This window comes from Aquarana catesbeiana, linkage group LG06 (assembly GCF_042186555.1).
Source record: "Aquarana catesbeiana isolate 2022-GZ linkage group LG06, ASM4218655v1, whole genome shotgun sequence".
In the NCBI taxonomy this organism is placed as follows: domain Eukaryota; kingdom Metazoa; phylum Chordata; class Amphibia; order Anura; family Ranidae; genus Aquarana; species Aquarana catesbeiana.
In genome coordinates this window covers 263,329,165-263,342,262 of record NC_133329.1, presented here as the reverse complement: position 1 = coordinate 263,342,262, position 13,098 = coordinate 263,329,165, and the positions used below count along the sequence as shown (strand labels likewise).

General features: G+C 43.3%; 1 protein-coding gene across 2 annotated transcripts in view; it reads left to right on the top strand.

Annotated features, from left to right (window-relative positions):
- BMPR2 (bone morphogenetic protein receptor type 2) overlaps positions 1-13,098 on the top strand; it is a 304,173-nt gene that overhangs the window by 251,588 nt on the left and 39,487 nt on the right. The gene's annotated exons all lie outside the window — the stretch shown is intronic.

Here is a 13,098-nt window from a genome sequence, read left to right as displayed (position 1 = left end):
CTGAAATTAACAAGATGTGCTTTAACTGCAGACTTTCAGTTTAAATTTGAGGGTAGTTACATCCAAATCAAGTGAACCGTGTAGGAATTACAACAGTTTGTATATGTGCCTCCCACTTTTTAAGGGACCAAAAGTAATGGGACAGTTAGCTGCTCAGCTGTTCCATGGCCAGGTGTGTGTTATTCCCTCATTATCCCATTTACAAGGAGCAGATAAAAGGTCCAGAGTTCATTTTAAGTGTGCTATTTTCATTTGGAATCTGTTGCTGTTAACTCTCAATATGAGATCCAAAGAGCTGTCACTGTCAGTGAAGCAAGCCATTATTAGGCTGAAAAAACAAAACAAACCCATCAGAGAGATAGCAAAAACATTAGGTGTGGCCAAATCAACTGTTTGGAACATCCTTAAAAAGAAAGAATGCACCGGTGAGCTCAGCAACACCAAAAGACCCGGAAGACCACATCAAAGTCAACAATCAAGAGAAGACTTCACCAGAGTGAATACTGAGGGTTCACGACAAGATGTAAACCATTGGTGAGCCTCAAAAACAGGAAGGCCAGATTAGAGTTTGCCAAACAACATCTAAAAAATCCTTCACAGTTCTGGAACAACATCCTATGGACAGATGAGACCAAGATCAACTTGTACCAGAGTGATGGGAAGAGAAGAGTATGGAGAAGGAAAGGAACTGCTCATGATCCAAAGCATACCACCTCATCAGTGAAGCATGGTGGTGGTAGTGTCATGGCATTGGCATGTATGGCTGCCAATGGAACTGGTTCTCTTGTATTTATTGATGATGTCTGCTGACAAAAGCAGCAGGATGAATTCTGACGTTTTTCGGGCAATATTATCTGCATGGGCGCCACAGTGGTGTAGTGGGTAGCACTCTTGCCTAGCAGTAAGAAGGGTCGCTGGTTCGAATACATGCATTGCATATTTGCATGTTCTCTCTGCGCCTGCGTGGGTTTCCTCCGGGTACTCCAGTTTCCTCCCACACTCCAAAGACATGCTGGTAGGTTAATTGGATCCTGTCTAAAAAAAAATTGTCCCTAGTATGTATGAATGTGAGTTAGGGACCTTAGATTGTAAGCTCCTTGAAGGGTAGGGACTGATGTGAATGTACAATGTATATGTAAAGCGCTGCATAAATTGACGGCGCTATATAAGTACTTAAAATAAATAATATTCAGCCAAATGCTTCAACTCATTGGACGGCGCTTCACAGTGCAGATGGACAATGACCAGAAGCATACTGCGAAAGCAACCAAAGAGTTTTTTAAGGGAAAGAAGTGGAATGTTATGCAATGGCCAAGTCAATCACATGACCTGAATCCGATTGAGCATGCATTTAACTTGCTGAAGACAAAACTGAAGGGAAAATGCCCCAAGAACAAGCAGGAACTGAAGACAGTTGCAGTAAAGGCCTGGCAGAGCATCACCAGGGATGAAACCCAGCGTCTGGTGATGTCTATGCGTTCCAGACTTCAGGCTGTAATTGACTGCAAAGGATTTGCAACCAAGTATTAAAAAGTGAAAGTTTGATGGATGATTGTTAATCTGTCCCTTTACTTTTACTTTTAGTCCCTTTAAAAAGTGGGAGGCACATATACAAACTGTTGTAATTCCTACACCGTTGACCTGATTTGGATGTAAATACCCTCAAATTAAAGCTGAAAGTCTGCAGTTAAAGCACATCTTGTTCGTTTCAATTCAAATCCATTATGGTGGTGTATAGAGCCAAAAAGATTAGAATTGTGTCAATGTCCCAATATTCATGGACCTGACTGTAGGTGGTATGGTCAATTGTCCACAAACTTTTGGCTATCAGTGAAGGGCTTGTTGTTTTCTAGGTCCCTTTCACATTGGGTGGATCCTTTTGATGGACTCCTCTTGCTCAGCAGGGATCGATCCGCTAATTCCTGCTGCGCAGGCGGATGACAGGTTCGTCTCTGCTCACTGCGCCGAGATGGACCTGCCAGAGTCTCGCTCTCCTCTATGGGGAGATCGGATGAAACCGGACTGTTTGTCCGGTTTCATCCGATCTCCCAGACGAATGGAAAATAGGACCACCATCTGTCAGGATTTGGTGGACTATTTTGGGTTGGATAGCAGCGGGTGTCAGTGGACATGTCACCACTGGCATCCGCTGCCCCATAGGTGTGAATAGAGCATCTGATCAGGTCCGCCTGAAAAACTGACAGGTGGACCTAATCGGACAGCCCGTGTGAAAGGACCCTTAAAGGATATAGATAAATTTGAAATTTTCCTGGAAAACCCCCTTAAATGTTCATTTATGAGATTTAAGAGTGATGCCTATGTTTATATAATAAACTCAAATTCTAATGTTTAGTATATATTAATCCCAGTTTACTGCGCACATCTGTAAAAACAGGCCTCTGTATAAATATACCATTTGCAAGAGCTGAAATAAGGTCAGTGTTGATCTATTGTATAAAAAGCTGAAGGATAAATTAATCTTTTTCAAAGATGACCTCCATAGATTTTCTATGTTATCTCATTTCAGTATTTCCTCAAAAATCCTGGTGCTCAAAAATACAAGCTGTGAGCTGTATGCTTCCCAGCAGCAAAATGTTGCTATTTTTTTAAACCATGGGGATGCAGCTCCGTTTTCGAACGGCTCGTCTGGTAATTTGGACATACATATCTTTTTTGGCCCCCAACGAATCTCTGAGCGCCAGGGCCACAAAAGATATATATTCTGGCTGCCTCGGAGGGGACAGGGAGGGGGCGTACATGCCGTACATACAGGAGAATTTCCTGTTTACGCTGCGGCCTCGGTAATAGGAAGCCCCGTCTCCTGCGCTGCCATTGGACGACTGTTCTGTCCATCATAGGAGGTGGGACTTTGAATTAAAGAGACCGCCGAGAAAACAAGGGTTTCTCCTGTATGTAATCTATTGGCGCTCATCCCGCCCTCCTAACTTTTCCCTCCAAGGCTGCAGATGGGCATCGATCAGGCTGCACTGATGGCAATAGTGGGGGGGGAGCTGCATTCATGGCAATGGTGGGGGGCTGCATTCATGGCAATGGTGGAGGGGGGGCTGCATTCATGGCAATGGTGGGGGAGCTGCATTCATGGCAGTGGTGGGGGAGCTGCATTGATGCCACTTGTGAGGCTGCAGATGGGCATTGACCCTTATTTTGCTACCTGGTTCTTCATTTAAAATGTATGTTTTCTCCTGAAACTTCCCTCTTAAAGTGAAGGTGCGTATTACATGCCAATAAATACGGTATATCCAAATAACACGCCTGAGCTCTCCTCTTCACAACACACAACCACAAAGGCAAGAGAATTCTTGTTGGGCAGTGCATTCGTGCTCGGACTAACACACTTAGACCGAATTTTAATGGTTAAAAGAATGTCAGGCAAAATGGCCAGCCCTCACGCATGTTCACTTCATCAAATCTGGCCCTCTTTTGAACCCCTGGTTTAACATCTAAACATCCAATTGCACTTTTCTTTATTATCATAATAATATTACCAAATTATTAAACTGCCCAGTTTTCAGAACCCGGGCAGCCAGTCAACCACATTCTTTATATAATAAACAGTGCCCCCCCGGAGATCCATGGTGACCCCACCACATAAGAGGTGGGGTCGCGACTAGGGAGGGAGGGAGTATTTTTGCTGCTTGTCTGGTCCAGGGGGGGAAAGGAAACAAAGCCCAACCACAGCTACCCTTTATAGACACTCCAGGCTTCCAGCACTTTCTGAGCAATCCTATTGGATCTTCCGAATCTGCTATACAGAACCCACAGACTATAAATGGGGCAGTAGCCAATAGCTTTCGTCTCTTAATTTATTCTGAGCATGCGTGGCACTTTGTGCGTCGGAATTTAACCGATCGGATTTTGTTGCCGAAAATTTTATAGCCTGCTCTCAAACTTTGTGTGTCGGAAATTCCTATGGAAAATGTGTGATGGAGCCTACACACGGTCGGAATTTCCGACAACAAGGTCCTATCATACATTTTCCATCAGAAAATCCTATCGTGTGTACAGGGCATAAGTCTGACCTATCTAGCCCTGTAAAGAAGAAACCGCTATACATACCTTTTCTGAAGCCGATCCGGTCTGGTCCCGCGCTGAGCTCTCAGCGGCGGCTTCGCTATCGAGGCGGGTGCAGAGGAGGCAGCTGACATCGGAAGACACATAGTAACTCTATGGGTGACGTCACTTCCCATTCATTTCACAGCCATTGTTGGCTATGTCCTCTGCAGAGCTTCTGCCGCTGGAGACCAGACTGGAGTGGCTTCAAAAAAGGTATGTATACCGATTTCTTCTTTACATGGCTAGATAGGTTATTCTTAGATCGTGGATGCCTGTTAATGTAGCAATTTTAGTGTTAGGGTGGACTTCCCCTTTAAAAAAAGGAAAAGTGGTGGTGACAAAAACAGTGGGTTAAACCCATCCCTTTTCCTTATATGATTTCCCAACCCACATATTCGATGTGGAAATCCTCCCCACCATGTCATTGTATTCTGACAGTGTAATTCCCCATACACTGGTCATACAGTCTCATGTAGCATGTCCACAATTTTTGATTAGTCATATAAAATTTCTGCAGTCTCTGACAGTCTCCTTCAAAAGGTCTGCAGTCTATCCATCTCCTGTTTTATTTCCAAATTATGTGCCCATCTTCTAATCTACACCATAACATTTGCGTCTGATAATGGTTCATTGCAGTAGAGATGTTGAATATAATGTGTAGCCCAGGTGTTGTCAGCAAGTTAACCACTATATAACAAGTTGACCACTCATGCAGGGAATGAAATAAGGTTGATGGTCGTTTATTCTCATGCTTTTATATATCGGCAGTGCAGACTTTTATATGTCTGTAATAAACCCTAATCTCTAGGAATGGGGACAGCTTTTACTGAAAATAGCCAGTGTCCTGTGCTAAGAACTTAGAGTAATTGAGATTGTAAGGAGATAAAACGGCAAGATCACGTACTGTTGCATAAGTCTAGACCAAAGTAATGCTTTACACTTATTAGACAGTTGGCGTAAAGCTAACCAGTGTTGCCAATAATTCTTTTGCATATATGATTATGTTCAGTTGCAGTATGCACAGCATAGGAACAGTTACTGCAGTCAAGATTTTAAGTTAAGTGACCACTTCAAAGAATGAAGAACAACTCTGGGCAAATATGTTAAAACACCCTTTTTTTTTTACACCTATGTATCAGATAGACAGGAAATATTTCCCAATCCACTTGTTTAAAGTGTCAAAGGAACCTGTCACAAAAGAAATATAGGCTAAGCCATTGCGTTTATGTGTTTGAACAAATTCATGATCCAAAGTAGTCATCTTTATCCTTTCTTTGCTACCTGGTGAGTCTCTAACCTCAAACAAGCATGAGTATATCGGTGTTAAGACATCAATGCACATGCATGTTCTAAATCAGGGGAATCCAAATCCAAACTTTTAAAACAAAGGGACGGTTTACTGTCCTTCAGATTTTAGGTAGGGGGGCGGGGGGCTGTGGTCAGTGGGAATAAAAAAAATTACATAGTGCCTGTGGTCAGTAGGAAGAGGATTTGTGCCCCATAATGGGTATTAGTGATAGGAATAATGCCCCATCATTGGTGTCATTGGGATAAATAGTGCCATTTCATTGGTATCAGTGGGAGGAATAAGGACCTATCGTTGGTGTCAGTGGGAGGAATAGTGCCCCATTGTTGGTGTCAATGGTAGGAATATTACCCCATCATCAGTGTCAGTGGGAGGAGTAGTGCACCTTCGTTCATGTCAGTGGGAGGAATATTGCCTTATTGTTGGTGTCAGTGGGGTGGAATAGTGCCCCATTGTCAGTGCCAGTGGAAGAAATAGTGCCCCCCATTGTCAGTGCCAGTGGGAAGAATAGTGCCCCATTGTTGGTTTCAGTGAAATAAAAAGTTCCCCATCGTCTGTGTCAGTGGGAGGAGTAGTGCCCCATTGTTATTGTCAGTGTGAGAAGTAGTGCCCCAATATTATTGTCAATGAAAGAAATAATATTTTAACATTTATATCAGTGGAAGGAATAGTCCTTTATATCTGTGGGAAAAATCAAGAAGGGACAGATAAAAGCAGGCAAAGGGCCACATCCAGCCTGCAGGCCACAGTTTGGAGACCACTGTTCTAGATCAGTGACTTAAGCCAGCCATAGACTTCATGATATGGGTCTGCCTCCTGCCAACTCTTTGAGCTATTAACGAATATCACCTATATCAGCTATCTCCCTCCTGTAGTGGGCCATACATGGATTTGAAATTCAGCCAGTTCAGCAGGGACCAGCCAAATTTCATTCCATGTGTGTGCAGACTGGTTGTACACAAGTCAATCTTTTAGATTTCAGAACAGACTGTCACACTGGAATCCTGATTCAACCGTAATTGGTTATAGCAGAGGGAAATAGCTGGGACTGACTTCACCACGTAAAGGTAGGTGATATTCGTTAATAGCTCAAAGAGCTGATAGGAAGCAGAGCCGTATCATGGCGTCTACAGAAGTGCAGACTGTTCTGACATTTGTTGTGACATTCCTTACTCTGTGAGTATGGTATGTGCATCAATAGTAAATATTTTGGCAGCTAACGTGTTTTTGAAATAGCAGTATATGTGTTTTAATTGCATTTTTAACTTTTTGAGTTAACCTCCCTGGCGGTATGATTATTTCAGATTTTTGATGCTCAAAGCGTTACAATTGTTTTTGCATAGAAATTTGGCGTTTTATATTGTAGGCCTGTAATTCTTAGGAATAACACACTTAAATCTGTCCAAACAAGAGTCTAGTAGACAGCCCGAGTATGATAAAGTTTGAAACACAAAATCATAAATTATAATATAATAAATAACTATAAATAATTATAAGAAATAATAATATAATAATAATAAAAAGTATTCAATAATGTAATCAAATCAAAAACACTAAAATTTGCTCAGTTGCAGAATTGTCGCTGTCATTACTTTCATTGTTTGATGACGAATTTCCCCACAAATCACTATCGCTCAATTCTACAAGTGATTCTAATTTATTATCGCTGTTTTCTAGCTGGTCTAAAACCCATTTTGATGTAAAGGGACGGTTTTGGTTGCTATGGACATTCTCAACTTTCCAGGCAGAAAGAACAGTATTTATAATATAAAACTCCATGCAGGGCACTGGACAAAGCACTAGGGACAAAAGGGATGTGAAAATATTTGATACAGCAATGTAATCTGTAAGATTACAGTGTACTGTATGTATTGTGTGTGTTTCACTTTTTGAATTTGGCGCCGTGCTCCGCCCCCGTGCGTCGCATTGCTCGCACTGAATGGAGCCCGGCGCTGTGATACATCGAGCGGAGGCACGGCTTGCAGACACAGCAGGGAGACATCGCAGGATCCTGGGGACAAGGCAAGTAACTGTACCTGGATCCTGCGATGCGATCCCGAGTGTAGCTCGGGGTTACCGCTTTTGGTGCTGAAAATCCACCCTGAGCCACACTCGGGAATACCGCCAGGGAGGTTAAGTTGCCCTTTAAGAAAACACTGTTATATTCTGTGCAGGTGCGGTATAAACATTGAATTTATTTAATTACAGGTATTAATATACCGCCAACAGTTTATGTAGCACTTTACACATACTGTACATTAGCATCAGTCCCACCTCTCAAGGAACTTGCATTCCAAGGTCCCTAACTCACATGTATACAAACACACACAATTAACCTACCAGCATGTCTTTGGAGCGTGGGCGGAAACCAAAATACCCGGAGGAAACCCACACAGGCACAGAAAGAGTGTGCAAACTCCAGGAAGAGTTGTGGTCAGTGGTGGTGCGTCCATAAGGGCGCACGGGCGTCGCCCCTTCTCTCAAGCCATCCCTCTATCACCAATAGATAGATTTGCATGAATCTATCCATGGCCGCCGCTGCCACCCCGTATTCAGGCGCCCAGACCCTTTTCAGGCGCAGGGCGTCTGAATTACAGCGGCGGGGTATTTTTTTGAAGCACCTGATTAGAGCCATGCTTGGCGCTCACAGTTCACTCAGCTGTGTTAGGAAAGTGAATGAATATTTGCTTTCCTAAAAACTGAACCGCCTCTCAGCCAATCAGGTGCTTGGGTCATCACCTGATTGGCTGAAACGACAGGCACTGTGATTGGACGCCTATAAGGCATCCAATCATAGGAGAGGTTTGGAGGAGAGGACTGGAGAAGACATCGAGGACATGATGGAGGAAACCGCTCACCGCCATCACACGCTGCCCCACCGAGACAGGACCAGGCAGACGGCGGGCGGGGGGCACAGTGGGAGCATTTGATTGCACAGTGGGAGCGTTTGATGGCACAGTGGGAGCATTTGATGGGAACAGTGGCTGCGTTTGATGGGCACAGTGGCGGCAATTGATGGTACAGTGGCTGCGTTTGATGGACACAGTGGCGGCAATTGATGGGCACAGTGGCGGCAATTGATTGGTACAGTGGCTGCGTTTGATGGACACAGTGGCGGCAATTGATGGGCACAGTGGCGGCAATTGATTGGTACAGTGGCTGCGTTTGATGGGCACAGTGGCGGCAATTGATGGGCACAGTGGCGGCAATTGATGGGCACAGTGGCGGCAATTGATGGGCACAGTGGCAGCATTTGATAGTACAGTGGTGGCGTTTGATGGCACGGTGTCTGTGTTTGATGGTACAGTGACTGCGTTTGATGGGCACAGTGAGGCTCCAATTGATGGTTTTTTTTTTCAGTTTGTTTGCGCCCCCCCCCAAATTTTGAGCACCAGCCGCCGCTGGTTGTGGTACTCTCACGCATTATGATGTATTTACATCTTTTAGAGAAAACCTTTTGACAATCCAGTTTGATGAGTGATTCAGCAGAATTAAATCTGTTCAGGGTTAGCTATGTTGTTCAGGCCAATAGTTGTATGACCACCAGGTACCACAGTTCTTAGCCCACTTTGTAGTATACCCCTAGCAGTGTAGAATGGAAGTGTACACTAGGCTGTAACCCTCTGCTGGTACCCCCTTATGGTGTGCATGCTTTTTGTGAACCTAAAAGAAATGATGGCAGAGGTCTTAGAGCAGGGGTGTCAAACTCAGTTTCATTGCGGGCCGCATTGACATTATGGTTGCCTTCAAAGGGCCAGTTATATCTGTAAGACTATATAAATGTATCTGCTCTTTATCATAAGGCCCCTTTCACACAAATGAACCGTTCATCCACTTTTAATCCATTGTTGACGGATGAAAAACGGACATCAATACATGTCTATGTAAGAACGGATGACAACAGATGATCATCTATTTTCATCTGTTTTCACCCACTTCCGTCAACAGCCGAACGGATAAAAGACATATTTTTCATAAGTCAAAAAAAGCGGATCGAGCGAAAAACGGATGTAAACTGACAAATGGTGAGTTTTTCATCTGTTTTTGCATTGGTTGTTAGGGGCAATCAGGGGGGGGGTGGCGGAGAAAGGCAGGAGAGGTGAAGAGATGTACAGTACATATAGTGAGGGAGCAGTCTGCACAGACAGACAGGCTCCCTCATTTGCGACGCTGACTGTCATTGTCAGCTTTTAAATGTAATTGTCAGCTTTTTCTTTCTTTATTCTGGAGCTGTCATTTTTTTTGGGTGGGGGGTTTGGGGCAGAGATACAGGACAGGAGAAGAGATGTACATATAGTGAGGGAGCAGTCTGCACAGACAGACTCCCTCACTTGCCGACGCTGACTGTCACTGTCAGCTTAATTGTTGGCTCTTTTTTTTCTATAGTTAATAGTGCCAGGAAGGAGCTGTCATTCGGTCCCTCCACTAAATTAAACCAGGGGGCGGGGTCACCCAGTGACATCACACGGTGACCAGGCCCCTTTGTTTAATTTAGTGGCGGGACCGAATGACAGCTCCTTCCCGGCGCTATTAAGTATAGAAGAAAAACAGCCGACAACTAAGCTGACAATGACCGTCCCCTATGTGATAGCGATAAAATAGTAAAAAAAAAAAACACATGGAAAAAAACTGATTAACTGATGAAAAACTGATGTCAAGTGATCCGTTTTTTTTCTTTGAAAGAACGTGACTGAACTGATGAAACAAACGGCAGGCATGTGTGAAAGGGGCCTAATAAATGATTACCTCTGCGTTTGATTAGTAATAATCAAACACAGTTTTAGTAATAACTTAAGACTTAAGCTGTAAAGGTCAGGCACAGACCAGCATGGAGCTCATTCACACTCCTGTAGCAGATGATGCAAGTCTGAAAAGGAGGGTTGCTCACCACTGGTATCATCCACAAGAAACTTTATTTGAGACTGCTCATACAGAACATGGTTCTGCCATGGTGTTCTGTCTGAGCAGTCTCCAGTAAACTTTCTTGTGGATGATACCAGTGGTGTGCGACCCTACGTTTCAACTGGCATAGAATTGTATTATTCTCATATTAATTATAAGAGGATGTCCAGAGCACCCCACCTTACCTCACATCAGATGTCAAGAGCCCCCCCCACTATCAGAACTTAGAGTCCCCCACCCTCCCTTACATAACAGTACACCCCCCTTGCCTTGTGCTGCTGCCGAAAAGAAGCTGGGGGCAGAGCTGGGAAGCAGAACGTGCAGGGTCTTGAGGAGAGCCAGAATCTGCTGAATGCTGACACCAGGGGAGGCAGATACAATGGGGTGATGCAGCTGCACAGAGCAGGGCAGGACCTGTAGAAGCATTTCTGTCCTTCTCTCTGCTACTGACACGGGGGGGGGGGGGGAGACGAGCCTCTCCGCAGCGGAACGGAGACACGTAGGATCTGGTGGAAGAGGTCTGTCCTCCTCTCTGATGCTGACTGGTGAGACAAGGTGGGGGCGGAAACAAAGGGGGGTCCGCAACTGCAGGAGAGGTGCAAGGGCCACATGAAATGGCCTAGTAGGCTGGATTCAGTCTGCGGGCCTTGTGTTTGACACATGTGTCTTAGAAAATTTATCCCCACAGTCCAAAACTTCATGCAGAATCTAGGCAGTCCTTACATCAATCTTTGTGTGTCCTACATGGTTCTAAGAAAAAAAATGATCTCCAGCACTATTTTACATGTGAAGCTGCATTTAAAGTCCAGACGGCAAGCACTCAACACAGCTTATTAAATAACACGGTACAAAGGACATAAATGCATTGTAACCTGTAGCAATCAAATTAATGTTTTTGGTTTTCATCTAATCTGACCTCTGGATGTTAGATACATGCTAAATAATGCCCTTTATTGATATATAATCTCAGCTGGGTTGTGTGGTAGCATGCCTCATATCTGTGCAGCCCTCAGTAATGTTTTTTGTAAAAAATAAGTTTTAATTTTGGGGAAATTACAACAGTATTATAAAGTAATTCTGTGCTTTGCTGTAGCCAGAACAAGCCTTTTGTAATGAATCAAGTAAATGTGTTTTCTAAAAGGACTGGCTAGTTATATGGCATTCTGCCCAAACTTTAATGCAGTCAAGTATTTCTACTTTTCTCTTGCCGTGTTTCCTTGGTGCTCCTTGGCATTCCTGTGAGCAAGACCACCTCCAATGCACTATACAGCAGTGTGTGACAGAGCTGTTTCATTGTGAACCCTCCTTTCAGCGGGTGACATTCACAGTATTGTCCTTGTTTTTATACAGTGTCAAGATATTCTGCAGCACTGTACAAAAGGGAGAAAAGGCAATGTGCAATGAGGCAGTGGCACAGCTCAGTCAAGCTTGCATAATTAATTCCCCTTTACACTAATTATTTTCAGAGTTTGTTTCATTGATTCCTTATAACCAATTATACTATACAAAATAACTCTTGTCCCGCAGAGGCAGTTTCAAACATTTATTGAGAGACAATCTAAGCTCATCATGAAAACAAACCAAAAACACAATGTAATGTATTTTTCCAACCAATTTCATGTGCACATCTATCTTATCCTATTCTCTATATAAATAGCGTGGCCCATGTGAGCAGGCCTTTTTTTTCTTGTTCAATCTCTTATTTAAAAGTTGACATTTATAGTGTAATAGAAAGAACGCTTGATCACAAAAACAACTGTAAAACAAACGACGGTATTAATAGTGATATTCCCACAATACACTTCAATAGGTAAGGACAACTGTTATGAATCACATTATGGTTGTCAACAAGAGAAGTGACTGACCTAAGTGAGTCAGACAAGAAAATGTTAGATACAGAAATAGGAAAAATATGTAGTTAAGAAAATATGAACAATGGCGGGCCTGGGGGAAGAGTAAGGAGAGAGAGTTGGCTGGGAAGGGTGGATGGGCACTGTAGCCATATGGCAGAATAAGCGAAAGTGGAGATTAGAGGCAGCAATTAGACTTATGGAAGGTAATAGGAAATTCATAGTTCCCAAACTTGGTGAAATGTGGGCATGTTTCCCTAAAGCCTGGCTGTCAATTTCTCATTGAGCATAGTCCAGTGTTTAGGTAGAGCTGGCCTTTTTTAACTCCTTTGACAGTGTCATTTAAGATGTGTGCAATTCCAACAGAAGCCTAAATTATACTGTCCATACTGAATTGTCTGTCCTTTTTTAGTAAGAGGTTATAGTTTATTGGATGTAGAAAGGGTTTAAGCTTTTTGGGTAAAGTTTTGTACAAATATGGCCGTGAGATGCACATGGAAAGTCAAATCCTGGCCCACCCTTTCCCATCTCTTGGTTTGGTAATGTGAAGAGCAAGCACAGTATCCAGTAGTAAGGCAGGAGTGATGTGGCCTCTGCAAGTTGGTATTTGCATGTCTGACTGAGTCCTGGTACGAAGAAGAAGAAGTAAAGTATATGCAGGCCATTTAGGGTGCTTTTTTTTGTCCTCTTGCAAATTTACAGTATTTGATTGAAATGATCAAGTTAAATGCAGTTCAAATAATAAAAATTACTACACCTGGGAGTTTTCGTACCCTTGTAATTTAGGGCGTGGTTTAATAACGATAAGTGAATTCAAGTACTAATATTCTCTCCAAAACAAATATGACTGACTTTGCACTCATATTGCACCAGAGCATTAAAAATGGTAAGACATGGACAACACATTGGCATTCATGACAAACTAATAGTTATAGCAACATATGGCTAACAAACTGGCAATTTTGA